Below are 15393 nucleotides of genomic sequence, written 5' to 3'. Positions count from 1 at the left end.
CTACTCCTAGTCAAATCAGGCGATGGTAATGGAAAGTGTCTACTAACACTATTTTTTTCTTGCTTTCATAATAAAATGAGCATCAACCTTCAAAATTTGACATAGTCTAATGTGTGAAGCACTCAAAGAAAACCTATACAGTACTTCCTCTGACAGCATGACTACTCCCAAGACACCTCTACACATCTCAAGTAGACACACCTCAACAGTGTGGTTTCAAGATGATTGGTTTTTACTCTAGGTAATGGTAAACCTAGAGGAAGTCTTTGGACAATGTTACTAGAACCCTGAGGTTTTCTCTAGTTTAGATTACCTCGTCCCCGGCAACAACGCCAAAATGTTGGGCCCTCTGCTTGCCAAGCCTAACTATCTTATTGTAGAGATAGTGAGAACCATGAACATAATTTCCATACTCTGGGACGGAGTCGATCCGAGTAGTGCATTAAGGCTACAAGAGATTGTCCATCTCTTAAAAAACATGTTCGATACAAAAAGCTGCACCATAAATACATCGAGATGGTATGGTAAGTACTGTACGAAACTTTTATGATTTTCCCATCTTAATACATAATTAATTTTGAAAAATTAAAAATATGGCTTTATTATTCACTTCATAATTGACCTCAGGCATAAATATGACCTATAAATCTTGTTTTTAACTTCACCAAATAATTATGATAAAATGGTGAAAAAACAAGACACTTTAGTGTCTGAGGATACTTGAGTTTCCAGATATAGAACTAGTGTAAGCGATATTGAGGGAAAATGTTTTTCTGATACTTGTTAGAAAAGAGAATGAAAAGTTTCTACCTAAGTATGAGGCAAAATCAAAGGTGGGCTAACCTAGAAAGTGGGAGACAAGTAAGGACAAATTCTCAAACATTGCAGACATGTAATCTCCACAAAACGCAATGGAAACACTGTATATTGTGCGCTATGCCAATGCGTTCAATTTACTTTATAAGTTTAAGAATTTTACTATTTCTCAAAGACATTGTACATTGTTTTTGCAGAGTGGCTATTTTTCAACATTTTGCAGTCAGCCTGCTGCATATCCTATGTCATGAGGTTAGTAAGACACTGTGTTTCTCCATCTAGATCATGTGCACAAGATTTCATCCGCTAGAAAGTTCCTAAAGAGAAAGGAAAATGTGGATATTTGTAGCTCTACTGCTTTTAAGCTAGCAGGTTGCCCCTAGATATTCCTAAATTCTTTGGCATGTTGTGGACCTCATTAGTGCTTTTGGTGCATAGGGCAATGAGCAGGTTTTTGGTGTTGCAGCAGGTTTGTTTAAGTGGCTTAGCACTTCCTATTCGGGGAGATGAGCTACTGGACGATGAGTTTGCAGAAGACTCAGCCTTGTACTTGCATGTTCAGGAGGCCAACCTTCACAGTGTGAGCAGGCTCTAGAGACCTTCTAGTGTGCATCTCGCGCTGATAAACTGGAGAAAACCAGTGAACTTCTCGGTTGGTAGTGCTCATATGCCCGATTGGATGCCAGGTAAGGGTTTCAGTTGGATTTCCCCAGGGGCTGCAATTGGGTACTTGGGCTGTCAGGTGGGTTTGGACTTGTCTCCCGAGAAGCACATTGCTCTCTCCTCCTGTCTATCAGGAGGAAGTTTCTACAGTGGAGCTCCGCACGACTTTCTCTGGTAGGCAGAGTCGTAGTGGCCAACCAGGTGTTGTTGGCTACTATGTGTTACATCACTTCTTGTTGGATCTTCTCAAGTTCTTGTATCAGCTAGGTAGAGAGGCTGATTAGGAACTTCCTTTGGCCAGGGCATGACACTCAAACAGCCCTGGCCAAAGTGGCTTCGCAGGTCATCAGTCTTCCTTGTTCTCAGGGAGGGATTGGGATCATAGACCCAGCACAGCAGAGTAGAGCCCTTCCTGGGAAGTTCATCGTCAGGGGACTTCTTCTAGGTGAGGAGCCCTGGAAAGAGTTCTTGCTACAGCAGCTTCGTGCTAGGGTGCCTCAAGCTGGACGCTCCTGGAGACCTTCGACCAGATGGATCTTCAAAGAGATGCACAGAGTTGACTTGGGCAGGAAACTGGAGGACCACTTTACTCTGGGTTTGCTTTGATCTTGGGAGCATTTGCGGCGAGGGCTGGAGCAGCGTCAACCTACTTGCACGGAGGAGTGCCTGAGACAGCCCCTTGTTTGGGAACCCATGATTAGCACTCAGAGAGGCCACTTGGTTGATAGTCGGCCTCAGGTTTCCTGGGGTCCCATGGCAGCGGGTCCAGCATGCTCTTTAGGTGACTGGTTACAATTTTTAGGCTTGTTAGAGGAGCTGTAGGGCTTTCAGGGCATGAGAGGGATGTAGAGCATGTGCTAGGACATCTTAGAGGCAGTACCAAATCAATGGCTCACACCTCTCGAGCCAGCAGCACCGCACCCAGATGGATGGGAGCCTTCATGCGACTAGAGGTTCTCATCTCAGGTTGGGCTTGCTCAAAGACTGTACCCTTCTTGTTTTTTGAGTTACAGGGTGAGGGATGCTTAGAGGAAGTTGCAATAGAGGCCCCGCAGGTGGCAGAGTGTTGTTTTCAGAGTATCCAAGTGGTGGGCATCTATGGGAGGACTTGTATCATTGATCCTGACCCAGTAGCTCTTGAGACTGGACACTGGAGATTGTGGGCCTGGGAGAGTTGTCCATTGGCACAAGTACAGTGGGATCATGGACAATGGCTTTGGAGGGACCCATTCTCTTTTGCAGACCACCTAGGTGTCCCTTTCTTTTAGTACACTGTTCGACTGGGACGTCACATACTGACAGCACACACAGAGACTCGTCCTGCTGTTGCAGCACCTCATTGGGAGGAGGAGGGTCTCACAGCTGAGTTCTTGGTAGCATTTTGGGAGAGGTTGTGGGACTCTAGACTGCCAAGGAAAATCACTTTGTTTCAGTGGCTTGTCACAAACAGAGCTACATCAGTTGGGATTTGGCTTGTATATAGTGGTCTCTTGATCACATGTGCAGCATGTGACAATCTTGTGGAGAGTCAGTGTCACTGTCTTTGGGAGTATCTTTTCGCACAGTAGGTGTGGCTTCATGTTCTTTGGCTAATGCCTGCTCTTTCCACGACTCGGAAGTAAACTTGGGGGGTGGCTGCTTGGTGCACTCTCATGGGCCTGGCACTTCAATTTGACCTAGCTTCCACTAGCAGGATGATAGTGATGCAAGGGGGGCGACCTGCACTCCATCCTGCCACCACAGAGCTTACTCCATAGGAGTGGTGTAGTGAGAGAGAGGAGTGATGGGAGCTCATCAGTGGCCTAACACTGTGCTTCATCTGGCGGGCCCGCTACTTCCGCATCTTTGAGGCTCGCCTTGTACCACCAGTAGGAGATCTTTGGTTAGAGCTGATCGACACTCTCAGAGGACAGCTTGAGAGACTCTAGGGAAGCTTTGACCGCATGCGGGAGCGCAGAGAGGCTTTCCTTCGACTCTGACGTCCTGGGACTTTTTCCACCATGGTCCGAGTGTATTTAGGTGGCACTATCGTCCACCTGTGTGGCTTTTCCCTCCTCCCATTTCTTGATTTAGCCTCATTGTACATATGTTGTTTTTTCATTGGGAGAGTCTTCGCATCATGGTTGTTGTAGGCCTCTCTTAAAGAGGTGGTTGTAGCCCTATACTCCTTCAACGTTCGGATGAGAAATTCTTTCTTCTCTAGAGACAAATATCTGGCTATGTATGTTGGCTTTGAGTGTTCTCCCGGCTCTGCGAGGTCAATTTGTTTAGAGTTTTTTGGTCCCTCAAGGGATTTTTTTGTTCTTTTGGTTGTCACAAATGCTGCTCTACAATGATTCGTTAATCTTGCAAAGTGTATTTTTTGTAGTGAGAAGGAACATTGGTTTCCCTTGGTTTGTCACCTTTTGAATCCGTTTCAATAGTCCAAACCTCTTTTAATCTTTGTTTCAACTCATACTTTGCTATACGCTCGCTTTTGGTCATTGGAGGTTCTTTCCCTTTGGTCTCATTAGGCTTGTTCAGTTTTGGTTTTTTTTGGTCCATTGATCCGTTTTTTTCATGGTTGGATATCTCCTTGTTATTTTTTCCTTGACATAATCCAATGCATCTATCATCACCAAGAATTGAGTTTTTCTCTCCATCATCAATTTTGACTTTTTCCTTTTCATTTTATTCCCTAGTCTTTTGTGATACCTTTGTTGGCATCCACAATGCCGATTCAAAAACTCATAAAACTTTTCCTCTCCTTCCTTGTCGATAAGTTTTTCTCTTACATGTTCTTTTTTAGAATTTGTTTCCTCTATTGTGAGTATAGCATCCTCGAATTCAACCTTGGTATCATAATAATAATCAAAATCTGTTGCTCCTTGATCAGTTCAACTAGATACTATGTGAATAGGAATTATGTCGTAACCCTCCTCGTCACATAAGTGCTCGTCACATAAGTGCGTGGTGTGGATTCATTAACACATACATCCATAGTAGCCAGAATTTGAGTCCACTCAAATGGTTCAAACATATGTTCAGGAAATGGTTTAGGTACGTAATTGACATTTTGTTGAAAGGACGCCCATTAAACAACGTTTCCATAAAGATTCCATTAAGATCCCTCAAAGATTCTGTAAAGATTCCACATGAAGATGGTGATGAAGTAATGAAGATGAAGATGGATGCTAAAACATGAAGATAGGAGTTCATGGACGTCATCGAATATCCCGTTTTTATTATTTTGAGCCATTACGGTCACTTTTGTAATATTTACGGGAACCTCATATTTTAAGTCGGCACTTGTATTTTGGCCGCAGATGCTTATATAATGAGTAAATCTAGCTCAGTTTCTTGTAATTAAGCTCTGTAGAAGCCTAGGGACAATTCAGGTCATTTGGCCGGACATTAGGTTTGAAGGCTTTGTATATAAGCTGAAACCTAAGGCTTTGTAAAAAACACATTACGGTATCTCAATTAATATACAGTCGTAGGTTCTGCAGCACAGGGTAGTGAGCTTCACGCACACACACCGTCGTGCACACTAATCACATTGCAGATATGAGAGTAGGAGCATGTTAGCATCGAGGAGCTCTCCGCGTCGACGCAAGCAATGCAAGCCGAGGACCACATCGTGAGCCCGCCTGCTACGAGCTATATTTGGTCGTAAGTACCTCAAGCAACATCCGTTCTGAATGATCAAGTAGTCGTTAGAATCAGGGCGAGAAGCTCTTCGTGTTGATGTCTTTGTAGATCAGTTCCGGACACTTTGGAAATTATTGTTTTGAGTCTATCGTGATAGCGATTAGAGGTCTTACAATTATGGTTTTCAGGGTTTAGGTGTTTGGCCATATAGGTTATGTCCTTGTGAGTCTTGCCCTCCGATTTCGAGTCATTCCGATATGATTTGAGACTGTTTCAAGCTTGTAGTGTTTCGTAGGATGCGTTGTCTGTTTCTTTGCTTTATGGTAGTGTTGTGGTAGGATTAGTGATTGTAGAGTGTTGTTAGTGTGTAGCTCAGGGTTGACAACCCTGAGATTGCCTCCATGCCCTTGTCGGGTCAGCTACATCCTCGGATTGATAGTTTGTTGGTCTGTGTTCTCGCTGTGCTCCATCGTCCATCGCGGTGTACCCACTAACATTGGCGTCGTTGTCGGGGACGAAGCGCCTAAACTAGCGTAGACCGCATCACTCGTGTTTGATAGTATAGCGTTTCTCTAGAGTTTTTTAGAGTGTTGTCACCATTTGCCTTCTTAGTGGGAAGTCAGAGAGCGGATCTCTTGACTGAGGGATAGTCAGGGAGCCTGCGTCTCACCGAGGTGGTCCACCATGAGGTTGAGGTATGGTTATATTATTTTGTTCTGTGTTTAGATTAGGTTTTGTGATTTGTGTGTTTGGTTGTGACTTATGGTTGTGAAGAACTCGAAAGAGAAAAAACGCAAAGAAAAACGCAAAAGGTAAGCAGGAGGCTGTTTGCTTGCCAGAAAGCAAAAACAACCATTCAACCATCCAAAGTACGACTTTAGGTAGTGTAGGACATCTGATGTTGATCTAGAGCAATTTTGACATGAAAATGTGCTTGAAAACACAAAAGGCGGAATTGTGCTGATTATGGTAAAAGTGCTCTAAAATGGTCGTTTGAAAACCGATTTGAGTGCTTGTTTTTTCATTGGAGACCTTAAGGTAGGGGGGAAACACAGATTTGGTCCAATCCCAAAAAAAAAAAGAAAAAAAACCCTTAAAAATCCTAAAAACCCTAAAAACCCAAAAAACAAAAATCTGAAACCAAATCTGCAATTTTTTTTAAAAAAAAGTTTGATCTCAAGACCTTGTTTTGCATATGCTCTAGAGCTTGTATGTGAAATTTCAAAGCATTTGCATCAGTGCTTGTGCATCTAAGTGGGAATTTGCTTTTTATGAATGTAAGGAAGTGAACTATGAAATGCTTGAATCCAAAGGAAAAGAAGTCCAAATTGAATGAAACTTTGGGTATCATAGGCTTCTAAGGGCATTGGGAACCAAACTGTCCAAAAACAGGAAAAAAAAAACACTTCCCAGTGGCTCTCTACCCAGCCTATCGCGATAGACTGGTGAATTGGAGATAGACTCACAATCAGGAAAAACCCCTCATACCACAGGTAAAACACATCAATACAAGGCAGCTCCCAAAAGTTGAGTGTACTTGGACACCTACTTGACCACCAAACCTCAAGTCTAGTGTTTTGAGTCAGACTTCAGAGACAAATTGGGTAAAGGGACTTGACCAAATTTCCAAACCTTGTGAAACTTGGTATACATGATCTACAGAGGATAGGGAACACATCTGTGAAGAGAAAATTTGAAAAAAGTGTCATTTTAGCATACTTGGTGAGTCTATCGCGATAGGCAAAGAACCCAGTGATAGAAACCGAATTTTTCAAAAACCTCTGGGGGCATAGCTTGGAAAGGTGCTATCAAGGACACATAAATCTTTTGAAGTCATTTGGACATCAGAAAGTGGATCTAAGACCATTTGAGAGGATTCAGCTTGTAGAAAACACCAGATCTCGTCTAACTGACAAAGTAAAAGTCCAAACCACTTGAAAATTGGTAGGAGGACTAAGGAGAGGTGTTGGAACACAATGGTATAGTCAAAGTTCAAGTTTGACCTAAAAAAAGGGGTACTTGCTAAGCCTATCGCGATAGACTCAAAGCAGGGCCAAAGAAATTGAAATTTTCAAAACCCTCTGGAGCATAGCTTGTTTAGCCTCTCAGGAGGTTACACACAAAATTTGGTGGATTTTGGACATTGGGAAGTCATCCTAAGTCTATTTTCTAGTGATCAGATTGACTCAAAATTCTAGAGTTGGAGTTAGAGACCTAAGAAAAAGTCCAAAACAAGTGGAAATTGGTGAGCAAGGTGTACAGAGCATAGGGAACACAATGGTGAAGAGAAATCTGGAAAATTTTCAAAACTGAAGAATCTGTTGAGCCTATCATGATAGACTGGGGCTTTTTCACAGAAATTAAATTTTTTGAAAACTGACCTTAGGGCCTTGTTCTACATGTTGTTGTGAGCCTATGGTTAAAATTTGAGTAAATTTGGAGTATTGTAAGTGCATCTAAGAGGATTAATTCATAAGATCAGAAAAGAGACTGTTGTTTGATGCAAGCTACAAAGGAAAAGTATTCCAAATTGGTTGAAACTTGATGAGTAGTATCTCAAGAGAAGGGGGAACTCAAATCTGTAAAAACAGTTGAAAAATTATATCCGAGTAACACTCTGGTGAGCCTATTACGACAGGCTTAGGAATTCACTATAGAAATATCAAAATTCAAATCTGACTTCATATTTGGGTTCAGAAGGCCCATTATACCCTGTACACAAAGTTTGAGTGCATTTGGACATCTGCAAGGGGTACTTGGTGAGCCTATTGTGATAGACAAGTCAAGAAAAAATTTTGAGAATGTTTTTTGAAACCAAGTATACCACTGGGTTTATCATTTCCTAAGGAGTGCACACACCAATTTTGGGCTCAAACTGACCAGTTGCAAAAACATCAGATAGAGCAACTTTCCAAATTACATCTCACTATTTTGGTCATAACTTTCACATACGGACTCCGATTCCAAAAGTTTTTTTATCAAAACGTAGCTTGAGAGTAGCACTACAGATCTTAGAGTAAAGTGACCAAAATGGTTGCTGTAGGTCTCAAAATGCATCCGGAAGTCAGGGGTGTCTAAAACCGACAATTTGAGAGAATTGTGAGAAAAGGCTCACGGTTTTGGACATAGTTTTGGATTTTCCCTGACCAAAACACTTGAACACACTGAGAGAGGTATTACTACAGCAAGCTAGAGTTGTTAAGCCTAGAAGTCATGTCTACATCAGACTCAGACTCAGCTTATACAAGCACATGGATTGCAAGGATAGATGAGCACCCGCCCAGAATAGATCTTCCAAACCTACAGTACATAAAGACCAATTTTGTGGAGAGAGTTTGGACGTATAACCATGAAAGTGAAGGACTATATAGGTATATTAACGGAAATCAATTCAACCTTTACAATTGCTTAGAGCCTTACCCAGATGAGTTGACCGAATACAAGCTCTTATATGTCTCCATACGAGGTCGACCGACAATGGACATCTTTATTTGTTGACAAGTATGTTTGAGAATATAGAGCTGTAGAAAGCACAAATCCGCGAACCAAATTAGAGATGAGTGGATATTTGGTCAATGAAGGACCTCAAATACATCCACCAAACAGAGGAACCTCTAAGAGAATTCCAAAGAGGGTACCACCACCTGGATTTCCTCCTAGAGCGATAACGAGAGATGAAACGATACCAGAGAGGAGTATGGTTCCATACTTTGCACCCCAAAGTATAAGACCATCTTAGCTAAGAAAATGGGTAAATAGAAATGACAATGGCATAAGAGACCCATACGCCCATGTCTCGGCTTTCAAGCAAGTCCTACGAGCAGAACGAGTAGAGGACTTCCACACGCAGTATGAGGGTTTTGGACTTACATTGGAGGACAATGCACAAGCATGGTTTGAACTATGGAACCGAAGAGAGTTCACAAACATTGAGCAAATGTTGGATGAATTTGTTCAAGAATTCACCAAGAGGGGCAGAAAACATAACACCCTTTCTAAGATTCAGGAATTTAAACAAGGCGAAACAGGAACTTTGCGACATGCAATACTGCGTTCCAAGCAATATGTTTCTAGATGTCCTACCCAAGAGTTACCCACACCAGAACTTTAGATCCTATTCTTCATCAGAGGGCTTAGGAATGAGAATATTCAAAAGGACCTATAGGTGAAAAGATACCAAACCTTAGAGGAGGTGACCAAAGCGGCAGTTGACCTAGTTGACAATTTTGAATTCTATGAAGATGGTCAGAAGAAGATGAATGATGTGAGTGAGAATCTAGGACAAAACCAAGTAAATGTTGAGGGCAAATCATAGAGAATGTGATGCAACGCATCAACCACTCTGACAGAGTACCAGCCTATAGAGTTTCTCAACGACAAAGGTGCATGACATGTGGAGGGGACCATCCGATGCAACATTGTCCTGACTATAGACCTAAGACTCCACCAGGGTTTGAGCATGTTATGTATGAACCTCCTAGATATCATCCTGTAGCGAAACAAGTGTTCTTAAGTGAAAGACCCATAGCTGCTAGAAATGCATATGTGAGTCATGAGCTTCAAATAGAAAGATATGTGGTAGATCATAGGCCACTTCAAGGTCAATATCAAGTATTTCCACAACAACCAAGACGTCCATGTGACAGATGTGGTAGTAATGATCACTTGATTAAGGATTGTCCACACCATGATATCATGATAAATGTATATTTTAATGAGTGTGCAATCACACATATGATTTTGGATTGTCCTAAGAATCCAAGAAATAAAGGTAAAATGAAACCACGTGTTACCTTTCCTTCTACCAGCAAATCAGAGAAAGAACGAGTCGCAACAAAAGGAGAGACAACAACAACAACAGAGCAAGAAACAATTGCAAAAGAATAGGTGCTTAAACAACAAGAAGATGAAAGTAAGTAAGTTGCTCCAGCAAACGTTGTCACAAGAGCACAAGAAAAAGTGCAAGAGCAGAAGCCTACATATGGAGAGACTAGTAAGAGTTCCAAAAGCCGTAGAAACTCTAGATGAGCAAGAAGGACTAGAATGAAAGTGAGACTAGAAAGGGAGAAAGGAGAACAAAAGGTTGTTACAGCTGAGGTGGAAACAACTCAAGAGCAAGAGACACAGCAAAGGGAAGCTGAAACCCTTAAACGAGCTGAAGCACCAAGAGCGTTAGTTCAGGAGGATCTGTCCTAGTGGACAAAGTGAATGAGCCTTTAGACGCGATTTTACAGGCTTATGAGGCTAGATTGAAAAATAGACAGACCTTAGAACAAAGATGGATGACTTATCCTTATCCTGAACTAGAGAAGGAGAGGCTAGAAATGTGTAAGCAGCTCATTGAAACTGCTCAAGCATTGCTAGAACAACTTCCACCAAAATTGAAGGATAGGATAGTCACCCAGTGCACAAAGACAAGAACTTTAAAGTAGACGAATTTCCTAGAGAATAAGTGGATCATAGGGAAGAACCACTGCCAAGGTCGCAAGACTCGAGGGTAGTCCAAAATACAAGAGATGAATCAGTGAGGGATTTCCCACCCTATGTTCCTATAGTTGAGGAGCAGTGGCCAAAGGAGTTATGGAAGGCTATCCGAGATGCCCAAAAAAGAGAAGAGGATGCTAGACCAGCACCATTTCCTGAAACCACATTAGATAGACCACAAATGAGTGTTGATGCGAGGTCATATCATGGTGACGTAGGATCGGTAGCCTCTGAAGACAGTAGACCTGCATCATTAAGAACTTTGCCACAGTACATGGGAGATTTTGAGGCAAAGTCTGAGATTGTGAGAGTTCCATCACGGAGGCTAGGAGGGACAAAAGAATTGGACACAAAAAATTTGACTGACTTGATATCCACTCCAGTGAAGTGCACAATTACGTTGGCAGAACTTTTGAAAATTAGGCCAAGTATGTGGACGGATATAGGAAAATTCTTGGAAAAAATTGGGATCAAAAGCCCGTTAAGGTTCTTGGAAAAAGAGCTAGATGAGATCGAGAAGCCTAGATCCGGTACCTCTGAACAAATTAGGAGAACTCTGTGAAGGAGAAGATGGTAATGCCACTTTGCCTGTCGAGTACAATGGGATTGAAACAAAAACTATACTTGACAGCGGAGTAGGAATTGCCATAGCAACAAAACGAATATGGGAGAAATGGGGTAGGCCCGCCTTTAGAACAACCAGAATAAAATTACAGCTAGCTGATGGGCATGTGGAAAGACCCATGGGATTGCTAGAAGCGATAGTGGTGTCTTCTTGTGGTATAAAGTATGCGCATACTTTTGCCATAGTTGACTTTGACAAGAAAAATAACTATGAAATCATCCTTGGAAGACCATTCATGAGGCAACTCAAGATGGTACAATATTGGGGTTATGATTATCTATACTTTAGACATGCTGAAACCACAACACGTGTAAATATGAGAAATTATAGTTACCAAGATGTAACTAGAACGCCCGTGGAAGATTTTGATTCTTCAACACAAAGTGGATCAACATACCATACGTGGATGGGCAAAAAGAAAGAAATCTGGATGTGCGGAGCATCGGAGTGTAGTGACTTTGGGAGAAATGAGAATGCCTTAGAGAGGGTCTTAGAAGATGATGCTTACATAAGAGAACCTTTTCTGGAAGAGGTGTTAGAACCACTAGAGTGGACTCAGATATTGGCTACTTTGGATGTTTGTGTTAATGAGACCACACCAACAAAATTTTGTGATGAGAATGGGTATGACATAGTCCCCTACTACATGCTAAGGGTTATGTGTGAGACAGATGAAGAATCTAAGTATGATGAACTCAAAGTCAAGACAAATGACTCTATGGGTGATCCTGCTTGTGATTTATATAATGAAGGGTCATATAGGCAAGAAGTGAATACATCAATGATGTCTACAATATCATTGGGTGGTATTGATACACTTGCTACAACGGAGGGAGGTATGAGAGCTATCCAAAGTGATAGATGAAAATCACCACCACATGATGCATCTCTCACCACTGGAACCTCTGACGACAAGGAGTCTAGGCCAAAGATTTCTCAAGTCACTCAAGAGAACACAGGCAATCTAGTTCCAAAGAAGATCAAATTTTTGCTAAGTGCACAAGACGGAGTCAAGATGAATTTTATGGCAGAAATTGATAGAAATTCCACGACTGATGTCATGTCATATGGCATGCGGTTACTTTTAGGTGAGCCAAAGCTTTATGATATTCAGATAAAGGTAAATCTCTCACCTGAAGTAGATGTTATAAGTATAGGGATTGCAGAAGCTACTCTCCAACTACACTCACAGAATGTCAAAGAAAAATTCTTGGTGGTAGATTCTCGACAAATGGGAACACACTTGATTTTGTCCAAGCGATGGGCACAAGTCTTTGAAGACGAGCCTGAATCTTCAACAATGGTCATCAGGACAATCTATCAAGTGGCAACAGAGGTCAAGCCTACAACAGTTCAAAGATTCTTGGCTATTGAAAAATGCAAAGCTAAAGTAAGCCCACAGTCTCTAGCCCAGCCAATGCAAGTGCAAGACAAAGCCTCTACCTCAAAAGCCAAACCATCAACAAAACAATGGAAACCCAAGCAAAAAGTCTATCAACCAAAGTTTCCATCGCCCGAAAGTCTGCAAAGGAAGTCAAAACAGGTCAACTAAGTGCTAGTATCCAAGGCACATATTAAAGTTAATGATCCAATTTGGATACAATCACAGGAACAACCTCAACAAGCACAGGTAACAGGATGGATCACATCAAGCGAGTCAATTATTGCACAAGGCTACAAGAAAGGAAATTCATATGTTTGGGTCAACAAGCCCAAGATAACAGCCTGGCGATATCCATCCCGTGACAACCACTCAGTCAGGAATCAACAAAGCCGTCAACGTCAATCACATAACTCAACCAAGAGAAAGGACAGGTACAAAAAGCAAAAGAGAAGGTCTTCCACTGGACAAACCATACAACAAGTCTGGGTAATGAAATCAAAATTCTACCAGACTACCCAACAAAGTCAAGTGAAGATCACCTCCAAGCAAGTCCAAAGATTCATTCCAGTCGAGTTACTTGAAGCACAAGGATTCTATGAGGGTAACTTTCAAATCTGGTTATATACCTAAGGTATTAGCTTATCAAAGAATCACCCAGGAAAAGCAGGAAACATCAAGAAATCAAGAGCAGCCACCCACTACACCCAAGAGTACTACAACCTATAGATGGATCCCTCGTCAATTACTACAAGAGCAAGGCTTTTACAAAAGTAACAGCCATATTTACCATCAAGTCAAAGAAGAAACTAGGCAAGTGGCAAAGGAGATCACACCAGGCCCAAGAACAATGTGGGTTCCAAAATCCACGATTGAGGCTCAAAAACAAGAAAGATACACAACTCTTTTACAGCCTCTTAACAACAAAAAGAAAGAAACGGCAAATGTGGAGGTCACAATTTTGAAGAACACTATTTGGAAGAAGAAGACTTCATCAACCATTGCTTCAACATCAATACCTGTCTCATCAAGCGACCACAATTTGCTACCAAGTAATGAAGAGAAGATATATGCCAATGTATTGGACAACATGGCATCTCAAACAGAAACTAACGAGAAAGGCCTAAACATCAAAAGCATATGGAATTGGATTTCAGGCCGTGATCAGGTAATTCCAAGTCTCCATTAAACTTACATGGCATAAGAGTCTAGAGTCGGGAAGCTAAGCCACTAAATGAGCAAAGTGTCAGACCCAAGCTTCAAGTTAATATTTTTATGTGGTCTATGAGTCTAGCTAATAGGTATAAGCTCAAGCTGGAGAGTTGAGCATACATAAAGTCATGTCGCTCATGCTGGAAGAGGTGAGCAAAAGAGTCAAAGTCCATATAATATATAAGGTGGAGAAGGCGGACTAGTCCAAAACAAAAACACTCATGCACTTGACACAGTGAGGAAGAGTGGAGAAACCTCGACAACGAAAACCCTTCTTGTGAATAGTGAAATCTCTTGAAGCACTCATGCTATATGTTTTGCTCGCTATATTAACTCCATGAAGAACCCATCAATACTCTTCTCTCGCACCGCAGCTTGTTTAACATGCATAACTCTGTGCAGACATATAGATGTCCCATCATTGGACATATGCATTAGGCGCTCTTTTTTATTTCACCCATGCACTTACACAAACAAATGACGATTACCAAGCGGAAACAGGTTTTATGAGCCTTTGCTCAACAACAATGACTCTGACTTCAAGCTACTAACACTTATCCATGTATATCAAGCCCATACTAGTAGGCATATGGCCATATGTACTTTAACTCAGCATAACTCTATAACATCAGAACCTAAGTACATATAGCCTCACATTTAATTATGACTAAAGACATTTTTTCCCACTGGGTGTTTCCCTTTAGTCTTATCCAGGTATCCAAGACCTTCATTTTGTATATACGCTACATTTTACTTTTACTCTTTTATTTTTTATAACAACAAAAACAAGAAGAACCATGATATCCCCACACTACTAATTGCAAATCTACTGACAAGTCAAAAGGGAGAGGCCAAAAAACAGCTTGACAAAGCTTCAAGTCAACTTACAGATACGACTGCCAGATAACAACCACAGGAAAAGCACACTAGAGCTACAATGACAACGACCTGCTGCACCAACAAGTCGATACAACCTCATGCAATTCAAGATACAACAACCAATCGGAGGAGGAGAGTTCCAGGCTTCAGATACACTATAGGTACAACTTCAAGGCAGCTTTAACATCACGCAAAGCAACCAACTGCGCTTCCACAACAACTTCAACCAACACCAAGACATCAAGAACTCGTCAAGACCAGCAAAGACATAGGGTCTTGTCGGGGATGACAAGAATTCGGAGGGGGAGAGTGTTGAAAGGACGACCTTTAAACAACGTTTCCATAAAGATCCCTCAAAGATTCTATAAAGATTCCACACGAAGATGGTGATGAAGTAATGAAGATGAAGATGGATGCTGCAACATGAAGATACGAGTTCATGGACGTCATCGAATATCCCGTTATTATTATTTTGAGCCATTACGGTCACTTTTGTAATGTTTACGGGAACCTCATATTTTAAGTCGGCACTTGTATTTTGGCCGCAGATGCTTGTATAATGAGTAAATCCAACTCAGTTTCTTGTAATTAAGCTCTGTAGAAGCCTAGGGACAATTCAGGTCATTTGGCCAGGCATTAGGTTTGAAGGCTTTGTATATAAGCTGACACCTAAGGCTTTGTAAAAAACACATTACGGTATCTC

This window comes from Adiantum capillus-veneris, chromosome 8 (assembly GCF_014529385.1).
Source record: "Adiantum capillus-veneris isolate H3 chromosome 8, ASM1452938v2, whole genome shotgun sequence".
NCBI lineage: Eukaryota > Viridiplantae > Streptophyta > Polypodiopsida > Polypodiales > Pteridaceae > Adiantum > Adiantum capillus-veneris.
This window is presented reverse-complemented; position numbering follows the sequence as displayed.